General features: G+C 39.2%; 2 pseudogenes; both read left to right on the plus strand.

The window, feature by feature from the left end:
- The first annotated feature begins 463 nt into the window (after positions 1–463).
- LOC136161677 (vomeronasal type-1 receptor 4-like) lies at positions 464–1403 on the plus strand (annotated as a pseudogene).
- A 9542-nt stretch (positions 1404–10945) lies between these two features.
- LOC136161680 (vomeronasal type-1 receptor 4-like) lies at positions 10946–11760 on the plus strand (annotated as a pseudogene).
- Positions 11761–15974: the final 4214 nt, after the last annotated feature.

Below are 15974 nucleotides of genomic sequence, written 5' to 3' on the forward strand. Positions count from 1 at the left end.
AAGGATTGAACTTGGACCTTCTGCAGTGGAAGGCAAGGTCTTAATCATTTAAGCACCTCGAAAGTTCCTCAAACAACTGCCTTGAATAGCCCAATGTGATTCAATCCTCACTGTGCACTAAGAAGCAGGTTTGGCAAGTACTTAACCTGTCTGGGGGTAGGTAACACTCCTCTGTATACCTAAGGTCCCTTCAGTTCCTGCCTAATAAATTTGTGAAGAATAAAGAAGGGATACCATGAGTATCTTCAGTGATTAATTTTACATATTAGTTCTTTAAATGTTATACATGAAACCCTTTAAAGGCTGCTGGTAACAGAAACTGAAGAAGCAAATATTTCCAAGTGGGAACTATTGTTAAATGGACAATATTGGATTTCAGTTGACATGATGCATGTAACCCATGCCTCATATTCCCATGCAGAACATTCTAACTCAAAAGTACCAGTGACTGTGAACTGAAATGATGGCCAGCAGCTTTTTCATGATAAGCATGATCATCTTAACACAGACCGTGGTTGGAATTTTGGGGAAATTCTCACTCCTTTGCAGTTATATCGTCCTTCACTTCATGGGTTACAGGTTACGGTCCACATATTTGACCTTCAGCACCTGATTGTGGCCAACTCCTTGGTCCTCCTCTCTAAAGGGGTCCCCCAGACAATGGAAGTCTTTGGGTGGAGGCATATCCGCAGTGATTTTGGCTGCAAACTTGTCTTCTTTCTGCACAGAGTGGGGAGTGGTGTGCCCATCATTAGCATCTGCCTCTTGAGTGTCTTTCAGGTGATCACTATCGGCCCCTGGAACTCCAGGTGGGCAGCGCTGAAAGTAACAGCTCCCAAGTACGTGGTTCTCTCTATTTTCCTGTGTTGGATCCTGCAAATGCTGGTAAATGTCTTTTTCCCTTTCAATATTACTGCAAATGGAGTGACAAAAACATCACAGAGGAAAGAGATTTTGGCTATTGTATTTCTGTTGTTACTGACAAAACTGACGATGCCATGTATGCAGCATTGCTATTATTCCCTGATGTTTTATGTTTGGGGCTCAAGAACTGGGCTGGCAGCTCCATGGTTCTCATCCTGTACAGACATAAGCAGCAGGTCCAGCACATTCGTAGGACTACCGCCTCCTCCAGGTCCTCCCCTGAATCCAGAGGTACGAAATCCATCCTTCTCCTCGGGAGCAGCTTTGTCTACTTTTATATTCTTTCCTCCATCTGTCAAGCTCTTTTGGCTCTTTTTGATCAGCCCAGCCAGTTCCTTGTGGACATCACTATAATCATTGCAGCCTGCTTCCCAACTGTCAGCCCCTCTCTGCTCATGAGCCATAACTCCAGTGTACACAGGCTCTATTTTGCCTGGATTACAAATGCAAGGTCCTCCACTATTATGAGAAAAGTGTGAATTTTATTTATTCCTATAATGATCCATTGCCAGTTCATTTATTCACCCTCAGAATCCTAATTTAAACTTTGAATCTCAAGATAGTTTTATACCAGACATGCCAAGCATCTTCTTCAATGTAAAGAACAATTGAAATATATTGTCATGAAATATGAATATATCAATGAAATTTTCTTGTAGAAAAGGAGTTCAGATTTATGCAATAAACAACAGGTCTTGAAATGATGTGCATATTATAAAGTGTACAAATGTGTCACTTTCAGTCTAAAAAAAGAAATTTCCCAGAAATGAAGTAGGTATGGAATTATAGATAAAAATAAACAAGAAAATGGACCAGTGTGTACAGTCCTCCGAAATAAAACTGAAGAAATTAATATTCTCACAGAGTAAAGAATTCCCAGGTTAGGTCTCGAAGGTAAAATCTGGTAAGAGTTTGGTAGCCAGTTACAAGTTTAGAGTTAACATTTTTAAGAGAGATGGCGGTATTTATTAGAAAGAGTCTTGCAGGGAGATTAGCACATTAAAATATTTTCATGTAGAAATGAGCAGTTTGAAGTGAAGTACAATAAAAAAACATGCCAAAAGAAAACTATATTTCAGCAGATTTTTTAAACTGAAGGATATTTGGCATATAACATTGTGTTAATTTAAAGTGTAAGTTTTGGTAATTTGTTACATGTGAATATTGCAATATGACTGCCATTATAGCCACATATCACAATGCAGAGCTCTTCTTTTATGTTAAGTTTCTCATTGAATTATAGTTGATTTACAGTATTATAGTAGTGGCAGAGGTACAACATTGTGGTTCAATATATAGGTTATACTTTCTTTAAAGCTATTATGAACTATTGGCTATATTCCCTGTGCTGTAAAGTATGTTCTTGTAGTTTATTTATTTTATACATAGTAGTGTGTACTTCTGAATCTTTACTCTTTCTTGCCCCTTCTCACTTTCTCTCCCCACTGGTAAACACTAGTTTATTCTCTATGTATGAGAGTCTTTTTCTACTCCATTATTTTCATCCATTTGTACTAGTTTTCGATTGCATATGTCAAGTGATAATATACAGTATTTGTCTTTTTCTGTCTCTCTTAATTCACTAAACAGAATGATATCCAGGTCCATCTATGTTAGAAGCAGCAAAACTTTATTCTTAAGGGGTGAGAAGTATTCCATTGTATGTTTGTGTGTGTGTGCGTTCGTGTGTGTGTGTGTGTGTGTGTGTGTGTGTGTGTGTGTGTGTATACTGAATTCATTAGTTAGTTTTCTGGTGGATACTTTAGGGTTTTCTATATAAAGTATCATTTCTCTACAGTCGTGACAGTGTTACTTCTTCTCTTAGGTGTTGGATGTCTCTTATTATATTTTTATGCAAATGCTGTGGCTAGGACCTCCACAATGTTAAACCAGAATGGCAAGAGTGAACATCCTTCTCTTGGGCCTGATTTTAGAGGAAAGAGCTTTCAGATATCCACCTCTGTGGATTTGTTATAAATGACCTTTATCATGTTGAGATGTATTTTCTCTATGCCCATTTTTCTGAGAGTATTTACCATAAATGGATGTTCGATTTTGTCAATGCTTTTTCTACATCTACTGACACAATCTTGTGTTTCTCTTCCTTTTTTTAATGTGGTGTATCACGTGGACTGATTTGTGGATTTTTAACCATCCTTGCATCTCTGGAAAAATGCTACATGATAGTCATTTATGATACCCTTTATAGATTGTTGAATTCTGTCTGCTAATATTTTCTTGAAAATTTTCTCAACCATATTCATCAAGAAAGTGATCTGTAATTTTCTGTAATATCTCATTATAGTACTGGTATCAGCGTAGAGATAGCCTGATATAATAAATTTAAGAGTGTTCCCCTCCTCTTCAATTTTTGGGAATAGTTTAAGAAGGATAGATGTTATTTTTTAAAATGTTTAATAGGATCACATGTAATACCCTCAGGTCCTGCACATTGTTTTCTTGGAAGTTTTTGATTCAGTTTAGTTCAATTCAGTCGCTCACTCTTGTCCGACTCTTTGTGACCCCATGAACTGCAGTACAGCAGGCCTCCCTGTCCATCACCAACTCCCAGAGTTTTCCCAAACTCATGTCCAGTGAGTCAGTAATGCCATCCAACCAACGTCTCATCCTCTGTCATCCTCTTCTCCTCCCAACTTCAATCTTTCCCGGCATCAGGGTCTTTTCCAATGAGTCAGTTCTTCACATCAGGTGGCCAAAATATTGGAGTTTCAGGTTGAACATCAGTCCTTCCAATGAATATTCAGGACTGATTTCCTTTAGGATGGACTGGTTGGATCTCCCTGCAGGCCATGGGATTCTCAAGAGTCTTCTCCAACACCACAGTTCAAAAGAATCAATTCTTCTGTGCTCAGCTTTCTTTATAGTCCAACTCTCACATACATACACGACTACTGGAAAAACCTTAGCCTTGACTAGATGGACCTTTGTTGGCAAAGTAATGTCTCTGCTTTTTAATATGCTGTCTAAGTTCATCATAACTTATGGAAACAGTGAGAGACTTTATTTTGCGGGACTCCAATATCACTGAAGTTGTTGATTGCAGACATGAAATTAAGAGACGCTTGCTCCTTGGTAATAAAGTTATGACCAACCTAGACAGCATATTAAAAAGCAGAGACATTACATTGCCAACAAAGGTCCGTCTAGTCAAGGCTATGCTTTTTCTAGTGGTCTTGTATGGATGTGAGAGTTGGAGGTAAAGAAAGCTGAGCACTGAGGAATTGATGCTTTTGAGCTGTGGTACTGAAGAAAACTCTTGAGACTTCCTTAGACTGCAAGGAGATCCAACCAGTCTATCCTAAAGCAAATCCATCCTGAATATTCTTTGTAAGAACTGATGCTGGCTGAAACCCCAATATTTGGGCCATGATGAGAAGCACTGACTCATTTGAAAAGACCATTATGCTGGGAAGGATTGAAGGCAGCAGGAGAAGGGGATGCCAGAGATTGAAATGGTTGGATGGCATCACCGACTCTATGGGCATCAATTTGAGTAAGGTACAGGAGTTGGTGATGGACAGGGAAGTCTTTCATGGTGCAACCCGTGGGGTCGCAAAGAATCGGACAAAAGATAAGACCACTGAAATTTGTGAAGGCATATCCCCTTATACTAACTTCTTCCTCGTAAGAAACCATCACAAGAGATAAAGATTGCTCATAGAGTTGAAAACATATTGATAATGATATAAATAATAAACAGTTCTCCTCCCATGTATGTGACATCATCTGAGTAGTCATGTTATACTACATGGCAAGTGGCATTTTCGGGGCCTTCAAATTTACCAATGAGTTGATTCAAGATCGGGAATTTTCCCCAGTATCAGTGGGCCCAATGTAATTAGTTCAGTTCAGTTGCTCAGTCACATCCAACTCTATGTGGGCCCACGGACTGCAGCATGCCAGGCTTCCCTGTCTAGCACCAACTGCCAGAACTTGCTGAAACTCATGTCCATCAAGTCAGTGATGCCATCCAAGCATCTCATCCTCTCGTCCCCTTCTCCTGCCTTCAATCCTTCGCAGCCTCAGGGTCTTTTCCAATGAGTCCATTCTTCATCAAGTGGCCAAAGTATTGGTGCTTCAGCTTCAGCATCAGGCCTTCCAGTGAATATTCAGGACTGATTTTTATTAGGACTGACTGGTCTGATCTCCGTGCAGTTCTAGGGACTCTCAAGAGTCCTCTCCAACACTACAGTTCAAAAGCATCAATTCTTCTGTGCTCTGTTTTTGTGGTCCAACTCTCACATTCATACATTACAGGAAAAACCATAACCTTAACTGGATGGAACATTGTCAGCAAAGTGATATCTCTGCTTTTTAATATGCTGTCTAAGTTGATCATAACTTTTTTTCAAAGGAGCAAGTATTTTTAAATTTGACGGCTGCATGACCATCTGCAGTGATTTTGGAGACCAAGGAAATAAATTCTGTCACTCTTTCCTATGTTTCCCCATCTATTTTACATGAAATCATGGGACCACATGCCATGATCTTTGTGTTTCAAATCTTGAGTTTTAAGCCAGTTTTTTCACTCTCGTCTTTCACATTCATCCAGAGGTTCTGTAGTTACTCTTCACTTTCTGCCATAAGTGTGGTGTCATCTGCATATCTGAAATTGCTGACATTTCTCTTACCAATCCTGATACCAGCTTGTGCTTCATCCAGCCTGGCATTTCGCATGATGTACTCTGGATATAAATTAAATAAGCACAGCAACAGTGTACAGCCTTGATGTACTCCTTTCCCAATTTGGAACCAGTCCATGGTTCCATGTCCGTTCTAACAGTTCTTGACCTGCATGCAGATTTCACAGGAGGCAGGTCAGGTGGTCTGGTACTCTTATCTCTTAAATAATTTTCCACAGTTTATTGCAGTCCACACAAAGGCTTTGTTGTAGCCAATAAGGCAGAAGTAGATGTTTTTCTAGAACTCTATTGCTCATTTGATGATCCAGTGGATGTTGGTAATTTGATCTCTGGCTCCTCTGCCTTTTCTAAATCCAGCTTGTACATCTGGAAGTTCTTGGTTCACATACTGTTGAAGCTTGGCTTGGAGAATTTTGATCATTACTTTGCTAGCGTGTGAGATGAGTGCAATCGTGTGGTAGTTTGAACACTCTTTGGCATTGTCTTTCTTTGGGATTGGAATGAAAACAGACCTTTTCCAGTCCTGTGGCCACTGCTGAGTTTTCCAAATTTGCTGGCGTATTGAGTGCAGCATGTTCACAGCGTCATCTATTAGGACTTGATATAGTGATAGGTTGTTACTGAATGATAAGACGCCAGGATTCTTGGCCTCCGGAGGAGTTGAATTCAATCCGGGGCCAGAGATGAGGCTGGATTGCTCAGAGCTTTTGTGTAATGAATTTTATTAAAGTTTAAAGGAGATAGAGAAAACTTCTGACACAGGCATCAGAAGGGGGCAGAAAGAGTACCCCCCTACTAGTCTTCAGCTGGATGTTGTGTAGTCATTAGCAGTCTTTTAGTGAAAGAAAGGAATGTCTCAAAACTCAGAATGGCACCAGGCCCCTCATCCAAAACTGCCTTTTGTGATAATTTTGGCACCAGATAATTCATCCCAGGCCATAAAACGATTGACTTGAATCTTGTAGAAGGGCAGATGACCATACAAATAGTTTCACTTACATAGATTAGGGGAACAATATTTGAGTATATAATACTGGTTTGTCAAGTAGGTTCTAAGCCACTTGCAGATTGAAGACACAGTCTGGGGTACATTAACATAGCTTCAGACAAACATTTCCATAAGAAAAATGTATTGGTTGACTCAGGGTTTGAGAATAGTTAGCTTCAGTTGAAACCAGGTGTCATGACGAACAGCGTTTTAAGAGAAACCGCCTTTTAAATTTTTATAGAGAAGGAAAAAAAATTTTATAGAGAAGGAAAAAAATATCACCAGGATGTTTCCTCCTGCCTATTAAGAGAGATAAAAATGTCTGGCACTTGTAGCCTATTTCCTCCATTTGGAGACCCCTGGCATTCCTGCCTCTTACCCTCTCAATAGCTCATCTGGAATTCCATTACCTCCACTAGCTTTCTTGGTCCTGATGCTTCTTAAGGCCCATTTGACTTCAGACACCAGGATGTCTGGCTCTAGGTGAGTGTGCATGATTACACCATCATATTTATCTGGGTCACGAGATTTTTTTGTATAGTCTTCTGTGTATTCTTGCCACCTCTTCTTAATATCTTCTGCTTCTGTTAAGTCCATAGCATTTCTGTCCTTTACTGTGCCCATTTCTGCATGAAATATTCCCTCGGTTTCTCCAATTTTCTTGAAGAGATATCTAGCCTTTCTCATTCGATTGGTTTCCTCTATTTCTTTGCATTGATCGCTGAGGAAGGCTTTCTTATCTCTCCTTGTTATTCCCTGGAAGCCTGCATTCAGATGGGTATATCTGTCCTTTTCTCCTTTTCCTTTCTCATCTCTGTTTTGCTCAGCTAATTGTAAGGCCTCCTCAGACAACCATTTGTCTTTTTGCATTTCTTTTTCTTGGGGGTGGTCTTGAACACTGCCTCCTCTATAATGTCACCTACCTCTGTCCACAGTTCTTCAGGCACTCTGTCTATCAGATCTAATCACTTGAACCTGTTTGCCACTTCCGCTGTATAATTGTAACGGATTTGATTGAGGTCATATCTGAATGGTTAGTGGTTTTCCCTACTTTCTTCAATTTCAGTCTGAATTTGGCAATTAGGAGTTCACGACCTGAAGCACAGTCAGCTCCTGGTCTTTTTTTTGCTGACTGTATAGAGCCTCTCCATCTTTGGTTGCAAAGAATATAATCAATCTGATTTTGGTGTTGACCATCGGTGATGTCCATCTGGTGTAGAGTTGTCTCTTGTGTTGTTGAAAGAGGGTGTTTCCTATGACCAGTGCGTTTTCTTGGCAAAAGTCTTGTTAACCTTTGCCCTGCTTCATTCTATACTCCAAGGCCAAAGTTGCCTGTTACTTCAGGTATCTCTTGATTTCCTACTTTTGTATTCCAGTCCCCTATGATAAAAAGGACATCTTTTTTGGTGTTAGTTCTAGAAGGTCTTGTAGGTCTTCATCGATCCATTCAACTTGAGCTTCTTCAGCATTGATGGTTGGGGCATTGACCTGGATTACTGTGATATTGAATGCTTTGCCTTGGAGATAAACAGAGATCAATCTGTCATTTTTGAGATTACATCCAAATACTGCACTTTGCACTCTTTTGTTAACTATGAGCATTACTCCATTTCTGCTAAGGGATTCTTGCACATAGTAGTATATATAGTGGTCATCTGAATTAAATTCGTCTGTTCCATCCCATTTTAGTTCACTGATTCCTAAAATGTCAAGGTTCACCGCCCCATCTCCTATTTGACCACTTCCAGTGTACCTTGATTCATGGACTAACATTCCAGGTTCCTATGCAATATTGTTCTTTGCAGCATCGTACTTTACTTCCATCACCAGTCACATCCACAGCTGGCATTGTTTTCATTTTGGCCCCGTCTCTACGTTCTTTCTCGAGTTATTTCTTCCCACTCTTCTCTGGTAGCTGGGCAGCCTCATGTAAATCCGTGAAGTCTAATCACGCCCTCACACCATACACAAAAATAAATTCAACATGGCTCCAAGAGTTAAATAGAAGACATGACACCATAAAACTGCTGGAAGAAAACATAGGCAACACTTTCTCTGACATAAATTGCAGGATCATCCTTGGAAGTTCCAGGATCAAACAGACAGACTCTTACAGTTTGTATTACATTTAGGTTTGCCTTCATAAAACACAACAGCCTGGGAGGTTTAAACATAGATAGTTTTCCCCGTTTTTCACAGTTCTGGAGGCTAGAAGTACATAATCAAAGTGTCAGTGTGTTTACTTTTTGTGAAGCCTCCTACTTGCATTTCAGATTCTCTTTTAATTTTGCACTGATGCACTTGGTTTTAGTGGCATATTGTTTCCTCTCCAGGACGCTCCTGAATTAAGTCCTTGATAAAATAATTGACCCAACAAATGTACGTGCTTTGATTTATAACTGTTTTCAAACCCTCACTCTTTTTTCTATTTATTTCTTCTGCACCCAATTCTTTTCACAGCGTTCAATAAAAGTAAAGTATATTTCCTACAAAATTTCCATAATAATTGGCGTTGAATTATGAAAATGATTCTAAGTTGATATAAGTTGTGCCGGTGTTTCCTATCATAAGTTCTTGATGATGTTCCTCCTTTTCCTTTTGTCTCTTTGAATATATTTCCCAGGTGTTTTATCTCATTCCATTTCTTTACCAATGCTTTCATTGGCGGTTCCATTCAATGGTTGATGGTGAGGAAAGTACTAGTATTAGGGCAGAGACGCATCTCAGGGAAGTGAAGAATCCAGAGGGACGCACATGGTCTGTGTCAGTCCCTAATGTGTGTGATTTCATCATTTCTTCCTCGTGACACCATCACCTTCAGTTATCATGGAAAAGAAATTACCTGTCAAGTACAGCCAGTTGTCTCCTAAGGCTGCAAACTAGAAACTTGTAATTGTTTCCAGTAATTCACAACTGAGAGAAAAGTTTCCAGAAATGTTCTCAGCTCCCAAGCCTGCACTCCCATCGCTGCTGCAGGTGAAATGATAATTGCAGTTTTGACGGGAGGGGAGTGGAGGACAGTGTCTCAAACCCATTCATCAGAATCTGGCTGCCTCCCTCCCACACACATTCTGGGTATAATGACAATCCCACCGAGTCCTTGTCTTGGCAGCTGGAAGGTATGTTCGTTGTACTTTCGTCTGAGAAGCAGAGTCTGTGAGAGAAAGGCAGATCAAGATTCTGGGGAAGTGATCACATCAGAAACTGACACCAACACCAATTTGTTGACATTCTAGCAAATCTAGTACATCAGTTTATGAGAGACACGAGAATCCATGCTTTACAAGTGCCAAATTTTGCCTCTGTGTCTTGTATGTTAATGTCAACTGCAAATATTAATTCATTGCTAATATGTTCACTGGGCTCAGACAATAACATACTGATTCAGTGTATGATTGGACAATAATAATTTTGCTTTGTTTTCAACTGTTTTATCACATGCTAGTGTTTTATGCCCTAAGGTTTATTGCTTACATATGACTATTCAAACATTTCTATAATACATATTATTTTAGTTGTGTTTCTGTCACGGGAACAAAAGAATCTTTCTGTTGCCATCCTCACAGTGAATCATTCTCATTCATGACATTTCCTTGTCCTGAGGCAGGCTCTGGCTGTAATCTACTGCCAGCAGTGATGTTCATGTGTTAAGATGCTAAGATTTTATTCATAATATGTGGTTCCATAGAAGAAAGCTTTACAAATAAATGGAATCATGTTAATTGAAAATTTAAAAATATCACAGGTCTACAAACAGACATGTTGTGAAATTATAATCAAATATAGATCTGGTTTATTATATGTCTGCAACTAACTAGCTGTTTGACATGGCTGGTGATCAGTGCACTCTCTTTTTTTCTTGTTTTGGCCGTGCATCAAAGTTCATGAGATCTCAGATCCTGGACCATGGATTGAACCTGGACCCTCTGTGTTGGAAGGCAGAATTTTAATCATTTAAGCACCTGGGAAGTTCCTCAAACCACTGTCTTGAGTAACCCAATGGGATTCAGTCCTCATCCTGCACTAAGAAGCAGGTTGGGCAAATACTTAACCTGTCTGGGGGTAGGTTACACTCCTCTGTATAACTAAGGTCCCTTCAGTTCCTGCCTAATAAATTTGTGAAGAATGAAGATGTGATCACATAAGTATCTTCAGTGATTAATTTAACATATTAGTCCTCCTTAAATGTTAGACATGGAACCCTTTAAAGGCTGCTGGTAACAGAAACACAAGAGTCAAATATTTCCAAGTGGGAACTATTGCTAAGTGGAGAATATTGGATTTCAGTTGACACGATGCATGTAGCCCACGCCTCATATTCCCATACAGACCTTCTAACTCACAATACCAGTGACTGCGAACTGAGAGGATGGCCGTCATCTTTTTCATAATAGGCATGATCATTTAACACAGACCGTGGTTGGACTCCTGGGGAATTTCACACTCCTTTGTAGTTATATCATCCTTCACTTCATGTGTTACAGGTTAAGGTCCACAGACTTGATCCTTAAACACCTGATTGTGGCCAACTCCTTGGTCCTCCTCTCTAAAGGGGTCCCACACACAATGGCAGTGTTTGGGTGGAAGCAGATCCGCAGAGATGTTGGCTGCAAACTTCTCTTCTTTCTGCACAGAGTGAGGAGGGGTGTGTCCATCGGTAGCATCTGCCTCTTGAGTGTCTTTCAGGTGATCACGATCAGTCCCTGGAACTCCAGGTGGGCAGCACTGAAAGTAACAGCTTCTAAGTACACCGTTCCCTCTATCTTCCTGTGTTGGATCCTGCAAATGCTGGTAAATGTCAGTTTTCCTATCTATATAACTGGCAAATGGAGTGACAATAACATCACAGAGGAAAGAGATTATGGCTGCTGTTCTACATTTCTTATTGACCAGAAGAATGGAAAAACCAGAGACGCCTTGTATGCAGCATCGTTGTCGTTCCCTGATGTTTTATGTTTGGGGCTCACACTCTGGGCCGGCAGCTCCATGGTTCTCATCATGTACAGACATAAGCAACAGGTCTAGCACATTTGTAGGACCAACGCCTCCTCCAGATCTTCCCCTGAGTCCAGAGCTACTAAAACCATCCTTCTCCTGGGAGCACCTTTGTCTACTTTTATACTCTTTCCTCCATCTTTCAAATTCTTCTGGCTGTTTTTGATCAGTCCACCTGTTTCCTTGTGAACTTGACTGTAATCATAGCAGCATGCTTCCCAGTTGTCAGTCCCTTTCTGCTCATGAGATGTGACTCCAGTGTATGCAGGCTTTACTTTGCCTGGATGAGAAACACAGAATCCTTTACTATTATGAGAAATCTGTGACTTGGCTATTTTTCCACAATGTACAAGTGACTGTTTATTCACCTCAGAGACATAACTAAAATTTTGAATCTCAAAAGAATATTAAACAGGACATGCTGAGCATCTTTTTCCGAATAAACAGTTGCAACAGAATTGTCATGACATATAGTTATCTTGTAAAGAATTATGTGCTTGAAGATTTTCTAATATTTTCAGAAAAGGGGTTCAGAATTTATACAATAATAAACACGTCTTGAAACCACCTTCATATTATTTACTATTCAAATGTGTAATTTTCAATCTACAACAGATGTCTCACTGAAACTAAATCGACATGAACTATAGAGAAAGGTTTGCGTGAACATGGATTAGCATTGGGATAGTCCTTAATGAAAGACAAGTTAATGACTTCACAGAATGAAGAGTGGTCTGCTGTGGAGTTAGAGTTTAAACTCAGTCTCCAGTTGTAGAGACTATGGGAGTCAATGATGAGTATTATAGATAACATGCCTAGAGAGATGGCAGTATTTATTGGAAATATTGTTTTATATGGAAATTAGTACATTTCACTATTTTCATGTAGCAATGACCAGATTGAAGTGAAGTGCAGCACGAGGAGCACAAAAAGAATGCTCCAATAAAAATGCAAGCAAAACAACAAAAATGTATGTTTCAGCTGATTGTTTAAATTAAAATGTATTTGATATATAACACAGTTTAATGTATACAAGCTGGTGATATACTTGTATATTGTAACATGATTGCTATTATACACATAATTAGCAACTCAATTACAAAATATATATTATTTTTTTCATCATTTTTAAGAATTTATTTTTTAATTGAAGGATAATTGCTTTACAGAATTGTGTTGTTTTCTGCCAAATATCAACATGGTAAAATGTGTATCCTTTTAATTTTAACTTTTCTATCAAATCATAGTTGATTTACAGTATTAGTTTTGCAAATGCATCATAGTGAGTCAATGTTTACATAGATTCTAAATTCTGAAACCTTACCATATCTCATTCCACCCTCTTTTTCTCTCCCCACTGGTAACCACTAGTTTCTTCTCTGTATATCTGAGTTCATTTCTGTTTGGTTCCATTCATCCATTTTTTATATATTTTAGGTACACAAATAAGTGATGGTATACAGTATTTGTCTTTGCCTTATTTCACTAAGCATAAGACCTTCTGGTCTATTCATGTTGTTGTAAATGGAAAATTTAATTCATTTTTGTGTGCATGTCTGCTCAATTGTGTCTGACTCTTTGTGACCCAATGGGCTAAACCCATCAGTCTCCCGGGTCCATGAGATTTCCCAGGAAAGATTACTGGAGTGGGCTCTCATTTCCTTATCCATGGGATCTGCATGACCCAGGGAACAAACCCATGTCTCCTTGGATTCTTTGCCACTGAACCACCTGACTGTTATACCAGTGTGTGTGTGTGTGTGTGTGTGTGTGTGTGTGTGTGTGTTTATAAAACATCTTTAACCACTCACCTGTTAATGAATTAGTATTTTCCTTTTCTTTGGGTGTATACTCAGGTGTATAATTGCTACATCACATGGTAGTTCTTTTTTAGGTTTTTGAGGCACTCCGTACTGTTTTCCATAAGTGGCTGCACCGATTTCTATTGCCTTCCACAGTGTACTAGAGTTTTCCTTTCTCCACATCCTCACCAGCATTTGTTATTTGTGGTCTCTTTGATGATATCTATTCTGATGGGTGTTAAGTGTGGTTTTGACTTGCATTTCTCTAATGAATAGCAATGTTGAGTATCTTTTCATGTGTCTGAGGGCCATCTGTACATCTTCTTTGAAATAATATTTAGTCAGGTTTTCTAGCCATTTTATATCATATTTTCTTTTTAAGACTGAGTTGTATGCGCTGTGTATACCTTTTGGATATGAACTTATCAGTCACATTCTTGGAAAATAATTTCTCTAATTCAGTAGGTTATCTTATCCTTTTCTCCATGGCTTTCTTTGCTGTGCAAAAGGTTGTAAATTTAATTAAGTCTCATTTGTTTATTTTTGCTTTTGTTACCTTCACTTTAGAAGACAGAACCAGCAAAATATTGCCACTACTTGTGTCAGAGAGTGTTCTGCCTGTGTTTTCTTGTTGGGGTTTTATGGTTTCCAGTCTTATATTGGGGCCTTTAATCTATTTTGAGTTTATTTCTGCATATGCTATGAGAAAATATTCAAATCATCATCTCATTCTTTCACATGTAGCTGTCCAGTTTTCCCAGCAACACTTTTTGAAGAGAATTTCTTAACCCCATTATATAGTCCTGCCTTTGCTCATGTATTAATTGACCAACAGTGCATGGGTTTATTTCTGGCCTCTCCATTCTATTCCAATTATCTGTGTGTCTGTTTTTGTGCCTGCTGAATACTGTGTTCATGACTGTAGCTTCGTTGTATAGTCTGAAGTCAAGGGACAAGTTTCCTCCATTTTCCTCTTTTTTCAAAAGCGGAAAAATAATATGCTTACCAAATTACAATGGTGGGACTGCCTAGGATGGACATTATCATTCCAACAACAAGAAATCAGAGTAGAAACAAGTCACCTCCCTAAAGCAGGTAAAACTCCTAGGACAGTAAATTCCACCAGATGTTAAAGTTTGAGAACTATCCTGTTTGTCTGGATGTTCTGTCCTCTGGACTCCCTGTCTCAAGGCCACCTTTATGACACCAGTAGCCCTGGGCTCATCTACTGTGCATATATTGATTCATCACACCATTCGCTGATCAAAGCAGCTGTTGCTCTGTGGAGTAGTTATTGAAGCTTGGACCAGAACAGAACAGGATGTGTGTGTGTGTGTGTGTGTGTGTGTGTGTGTGTGTGTATCTATAAATTCCTGGAGGTCCATATAGTACTAGAAAAATGTGTTGTCTTGTTATTTAGTCACTAAGTCATGTCCAACTCTGAGAACGCATGGACTGTAGCCACCAGACTCCCCTGTCTATGGGATGTCTCAGGCAAGAATACTGGAGTGGCTTGCCATTGTCTTCTCTAGGGGATCTTCCCAGTCCAGGGATTGAACCTGCATCTCCTGCATTGGCAGGCAGATTCTTTACCACTGAGCCAGCAGGGAAGCCTGCTAGAAAACAGGAAAATGCTTTAAATAAGAAGAAAGAAAAAAACATAATGATGGTCTATAGCAAAGACACATAGGAGTCACCTAAAAGACCTCCCAATGATCAAGTTGAACAATTTTATTTCGAAGAAAGTAGTTTTGGATTATAACTCACAGTATAAAAGAAACGTGCATCAGTCTAAACTGACAATGAATACAATTGAAGAAATAATTTATTCAGTAAACAGAACTCTTTTTCAGAAATATTCCACAAAATTGTGTTGAAAGTATATCATGGAAAATGTGGAACATAACATCCCATTTTTTAAAATTAATTAACTAAGTAATTAACTTTTTTTTTTTTTGCTTTACAGTATTGAGCTGGTTTTGCCATACATTTACATGAATCCTCCATGGGTGTACATGTGTTCCCCACCCAGAACCCCCCTCCCACCTCTCTCCTCATCCCTTCCCTCTGGGTCATCCCAGTGCACCAGTCCCGAGCACCCTGTATCATGCATCAAACCTGGACTAGCGATTCATCTCATGTAAGATAATTTACATGTTTCAATGCCATTCTCCCAAATCATCCCGCCCTCACCTTCTCACACAGAGTCCAAAAGACTGTTCTATAGATCTGTGTCTCTTTTGCTGTCTCACATACAGGTTTATCATTACCATCTTTTTAAATTCCATATATATACGTTAGTATACTGTGTTGGTGTTTTTCTTTCTGGCTTACTTCGCTCTGTATAATAGGCTTTAGTTTCATCCACCTCATTAGAACTGATTCAAATGTATTCTTTTTAATGGCTGAGTAATATTCCATTGTGTATATGTATCACAGCTTTCGTATCCATTCATCTGCTGATGGACATCTAGGTTGCTTCCATGTCCTGACTATTTTAAACAGTGCTGTGATGAACATTGGGGTACATGTGTCTCTTTCAACTCTGGTTTCCTCGGTGTGTATGTCCAGCAGTGGGATTGTTGGCCATATGACAGTTAT

Source organism: Muntiacus reevesi, chromosome 2 (assembly GCF_963930625.1).
Source record: "Muntiacus reevesi chromosome 2, mMunRee1.1, whole genome shotgun sequence".
In the NCBI taxonomy this organism is placed as follows: domain Eukaryota; kingdom Metazoa; phylum Chordata; class Mammalia; order Artiodactyla; family Cervidae; genus Muntiacus; species Muntiacus reevesi.